Consider the following 6067-nt stretch of genomic DNA (forward strand, 5'->3'; position numbering starts at 1 on the left):
AAAGTGAGAAATTTATCTTGAGTAGAATATTTGACAGTGAGGAAAACAAACGGGGTTCATGCTCATAGACTTTAACAATCATTAGAATTGGAAGAAAACACCAAACTCATCAGTTTAGTTCAATCTCCCTTTCTATTCAGAGATGTCCCTCTAGAGCAGCGGTTCTCAACCTTACTACACTTCCTGTGAGTCGCGACCCACAGGTTGAGAACCGCTGCTCTAGAGTATTTTGGAAAATAATCTTACAGCTTCTGCTTGAATTTCTAAGTGATGGAGAGATGGTCAGAGAGTATAGTCTGCAACACCTATCCAAATGATTTTAATGTAATTTCCAGTTCAGAAAATAATTTCTTAGGTTTTTCTTCAACATATAGTTTGTCTTTATCTAAAGGCACTGTAGTTTTCACTGTCCTGCTTTTGACATGGTGCTCAGACCCTAGTACAATACTCTCTACATAGACTGGCATTTTTCTTTTTTCATTACTTGAACCTGAGGTTGTATTAGCTCTTTTATAAAACCATAGCTTAGGGATGACTCAAATTAAGCTGAAATATTTAAATATTTTCATACGAACTGCTGCCAAAGCCATTCCTGCCCCTGAGCCTCTAAGCTTAATCATTTCAAAGACTAAATTGAGGTTTTTACATTTAGTCCTTCCACTTGCACCTGTTTCATTTCAGCTCAGTGATCTGGTCTCTTGAGATTATTTTGGGTTTTTAGCTTTTTCTTGTTTGCTATCATAGAATTTCCTTTGAGGGCCATGTAACCTGTTTGTTTGTTGGCCACGTCTATATTTTTATTGAAGTCATTGATAAATTATTGTATAGGAAAAGACTACAGTGGAGCATTGTGAGTCTCTACCGGTCTTTCTTCAAGGTTGACACTGGGTCGTTGAGCGACCTGTTTTGAATCCCACTGTTCAGTTAGCTTAAAATAAAACTGATCTTGCATAAAAATTGTCTTGCTCTCAGGATGTGGCTTACAAGGTGTAGCATTCTATGCTTTCTTCAACTTCATGTGGGGCCACCTTTCTTTGTGTTTCTCTACAAGACGCTGCACAGGCGGTATTATGCTTCAGTATTATGCTTCGCCCCAGCTCCCCCGTCAGGTGTTACCTCTTAAGTTTTAGATTAAGTACATTTCCACAAGGGAGCTTTCTTTAACTATAGATTCTGTCAGTTTCCTCTGTTAGTATTCTCACAGAATCAACTTCCATTCTTAAAAGGTCTCCGCTTGCAATTGCATGTGCATTAGTGTCATGATTGGATCTGACTGCCCCACTGGACTTAAGCTCCCTGAGACCATGGGTGAAGCCTATGTTTGTTACTTATTACAGGCATGGTGCCCGGAACAATCTTCACAAAACATCTGTAAAATGAATGTTAAAAACTCAACACATAGTGTGACCATTATCCTACTGAGAGTGTGAAATAGCAAATGAGTGAAACAACTTAAGGAAGTAAGTCCTCTTCCTACCAGTTGCTAAATATCCTATAATGTACAGGATGTGCTACCCCTAACTCCTAAGTATTTCTTTTCTCACTGCCCACCCTGTGTGGTAGAAGTAAGAAATATGAATTGTTAGAAAAATTTATAAAGAGGTCTATAATAGCAGGTGGTAGAAAATTTATTCTGTTTTGGAGGGTGAGGGAGTCATGTCCTATGACTTGTCAGATGTTTAACAACATCCTTAACCTCTAGTCACCAACTACCAGAAGAATCATGTCTTTCTGTGTGACGACCAAAAGGGTCTTCAGAAATTGCTAGTTAGCTTCAGGTGGAGGTAGGGGCAGTATTACTCCCACTTGAGAACCTCTGCTTTAACTAAGGAAACTTTAATTAATGATCACATCAAGAAGGACATATCGGGTTAATTATAATTACCAAAAACATAGATGTGAGCCAAGTGTGGTGGCTCACACCTGTTATCCTAACACACTGGGAGGCTGAGGCAGGAGGATCTGTCAAGGACAGGAGTTTGAGATTAGCCTGTGCAAAGCCCGAAATTCTATCTCTATTAAAAACAGAAAAATTAGCTGGGTTCCATGGTTGGTTCATATACTCCCAGCTACTCACTACTTGGGAGGCTGAGGCAGGAGGATCACTTGATCCCAGGAGTCTGAAGTTACTGTTAGGCAGGCTAACACCATGGCACTCTAGTCTGGGCTATAGACTCTCTCAAAAAAGAAAAAAAGTTATAAAAATTAAATGATGCTCTTCACTATTCAATAGAAGAGGATGTGATCATAATTGCTCATGTATCTTACTACAACCATGAAAATTTAATAATTACTCAAGTCCAAAAAGATCTTTCAGGTCCACTTCATAGAAAGTCACTTAACTTGATAGTTAATAAAGAAGTGTTTTACTCAAATTTTCAATCTATACTTTACTCTGTAAGCAGTATTTCCTGGGATGTTGTACAAACTCTAAGGCTCCTTCAGACACTCAGAGGACTGACAATGGTTTGGATGCTGAGTTGTGAATTGTAAGCACTCTTCAGTATGGTCTCCAAGACCCCACATTGATGTGTATCATCAGGAAATGAAACAGGCCTTCAGGAAGATGAGGAAACTCTTAATATTCTTTAGATATCTCATCTTTTAGTGATTGTAGGGCATGACTTGGTAAATAGAGCATAGAAAAATCGTTCTCGTACAGAAGATGCAACAGCTGTTAAAATATCCCTTCCCTGATCCTCACTGCTAATCAAATAGGGATATGACATACATCCCTCGGATATTTTGTATGGCTTGGAGGGGATTATATATTAAGAAATTGTCAGTCCTTATTATTATAAGGGGCAACATTTATTATACATTAACTATCAAGAAAGCATGAGCCTGAAATTTCAGCCTATTTTTTGTCATTCATTATGGCATACTAATATGCATATACAGGAAATGATTCCCATACTACAGAAGAAGAAACAAAAGAGTTAATAGCATTGCCCAGTTGACGCAACTAAAAACCAGAAGCATTTTAATTATTATTATTAATATTATTATTGGCCATTCCTAGAAATAGTTCTCCAGGGCAACATTTTCTCACTGAAATAACAATAGCAACAATCCTGGCACCCATGCTTAATTATGTTTAATGCACTCAGTAAATTTATTCTTCCAAGAAAAAGCTGGGAAGGTAGGAAATTTAACCATCCTCAGAGCATATCCAATTATACAGACAAGGAAAAAAAGTTACGTCTTAAACCTTAATCTTTGTGTTGATTGGCCGCAGACTATCAGAATCAATCATTTAGATGGATGTGATTTCTAGGTACTAACTTTGAACTTAGACACTGAATTTCAAATGGAAAGATTACAGGGAGAACAAAAGCAATCACCTCAAAAGTAATGAGAGTTTTAGATCGCCAAACTGTAAATGAAATATGAGGTGCTAGAAATTTTTATAAAGAGATCTATACTACCAGGCAAACACAGAGATATCCATTGTCTTGGCAAATGTTTGACTTTGTTAAGGGGCCAATTCTTATCAAATTGTTCCACAAGTCTAGAAAAAACCTGCGCCAATATCTTCCTCTCAAATGTGAGAAGTTGAATAAAACTTTAACCCCTTGCTACTAAAACAAACTGGCAAGAGTTTTCACACTTCCTGAATGAGGCCATGTGTTCCAGGGCTGAAGTGGACCAGACTAGGCTCCTGGCCAATAGGATAATCCCTATGTGTGCTGCTACTGAACGGCAAGGGTGAGTTCATAACCTTCACCTGAGACTCATGTTGGGGTGATGTGACCATAATAAATATTGCTTATATTCAAGTCACTATTGTGGACACTTAAATCATGATTCTGTGTTACTAGGAAACCAAACTCGTGAAGAAAATAGTTCTTCATACTTGTTAAACAAAAGAATACTGTTTTTATTTTGATAGCAAACGGCAGAGAAATTCACTGTAATTGAGCCACACAAACTGTATTATTATAACTTAATTGATTGGTCCAGTGGGACAGGGAAAAAGGCCAATTTTATAAAGTAATCGAATTGTTGGTTTTAAAACTGAAATTGTTGTTCATTAGCTGGATTGACTAAGTAGACTTTTTCAATTATGTGGCTAGTTTGTAAAACCAAGACTGTGTTATAGGGAGACATGAGGAACAAGAGTTAAAAAAAACAAAACAACAAAAAAAAACCAGTTAAGCAATGAAATAATGCTTATTTTCCGGGCTTATTCTCCGGGTGTCCAGCTGACCAAACATCTTTTGCTTTGGAATCACCCTGGCTGTGAGCACACTTAAGTCATGACAGGAGAAGGGAAAGAAACGAGAAAGATCAAGTGGAAACAGACCAGGGAAGCTTTTGTATCCTTTCGGACTGTTTAACCTTTACAATTATCTTCTTAGGTAAATTTCAGACATTTAACAAAAACAACAGGAAGAATAATTTTGAGCTCCCATTGTAAGCCAAGTTACGTCCTAGGTGTTTTATGCATATTAGCATGTTTTTATCCTAATAACAAGTAGAAGAACATTATTATACAAATTTTACAGCTAATGAAAGTGAGGTGCAGAAGGTTAAAGACCTTGCTCAAGGTCAACAAATAGTAAGTGACAATTAGCACTCAATACTAGATCTGTCTCATTATACAAACTGTATGGCCTTGACATATAGATAGATCTGAATATATGTACTACACATACCTAGACATACACATACATAAATACTCATACCTAGACATACACATACATAAATACTACATATACCTAGACATACACATACATAAATAATCATTCATATATGGTATTTATGTATCATATATACCTTTATGCCACAATATAGTGAAGAATATATAGAAGGATGAACACTGTAGCTCTGATGCTAAGTGGCCTTCTGATCTTTTATGTCTCTGCCTCTTGGTTTCTTCAGGTTTCAAAACTGAAACAACTTGTCACCAAATAATGTTTAAAACTATTTGAGATTGTTAGCATAGAGTAACTGTCAAATTACAGGACAAGCCCAGGCCAAGGGGAAAGACATCTCAGGAGAGAGAACAGGTTCCAAAAGCCAAGAGAAGAGATCAGAAAGGCTGCACATATGTCTCCAGCTCTTGCAGAATCTTCTAGTGATTCAGAGGGATACAGAACAAAACTGAATCATTCTTCTGCTCTGTTCTGTATTGTTTAGTGGAGTTTGATGACATAGGATCTATCTTGCTCCATCCTTCATTCCTTTCTCTGCCCAATTTTTGAAGGCCCCAATATCTTGAAAACCAGTCAAGGAAATTCAAACGGCCTATTTGAAAATAAACAGACATAGTCACTAATTATGAGGCCTGTCTGAAAGTATCCAGCCATATAATATGAAAAATATATTAACAATGGCTGGAAACTTTCTGGACTTCCCTTTTACATACAAAGAGGGCCCCTGATGCCTTATAAAGTATGAGAAATGAACTCTGGAAGCCATGGGGTATTCTGTTTTCTAAGAACAAGCAGACCTGACATTTGTCTCTATTTCTTCATTCTCAGTTCAATGAAATCTAGACACTGGGGGCTTGGGAAAATACTGTGTGTGGTTTGTTTTAATGCATTCTTCTCTAGGATTCTGTTACCAGCCTGTGAAATTGCCCCTTCTTTTTTCTCCCCTCCGCCCCTCCCCATGCATACACCCTGTGGCCAGAGAGCCAAGTACTATATGAGCCAAAAGTATTTTCAATAGCAATACCAGGAAAATGCTGTTTCTAATGGCATGGCAAAAGCAAACAGAGTGAAGGCCAACTTTATAGGAATCTTAAAACTGGACCTCTCAAGAAGGAAGGTATAAGCACAGACGACTATAGTAGGAAGAATGCTCCTGCTTTCCAATAGGAAAAATTTAGGACGATGTCTCTTGCCACATTTCATGTTTTTAAAATGAATACCTCCAGAGGAACTTACCCGAAATTATGTTGTCATGAGTAAAAACATGAATGTTTTAACCTCTTTATTCAAAAAATAGTTTCTAATTGCTTGCTTATGTGTGAAGCATTTTTGTAGATAGAGGTCTACTCCCTTCTGTCTGTTCTATGGAATAGAAATTGTCATTACCTGTGCACACATGTGGCTCTTCC

The sequence above is a fragment of the Otolemur garnettii genome, unplaced genomic scaffold (assembly GCF_000181295.1).
Source record: "Otolemur garnettii isolate 467f Iridium unplaced genomic scaffold, OtoGar3 scaffold00163, whole genome shotgun sequence".
Taxonomy (NCBI): Eukaryota; Metazoa; Chordata; class Mammalia; order Primates; family Galagidae; genus Otolemur; species Otolemur garnettii.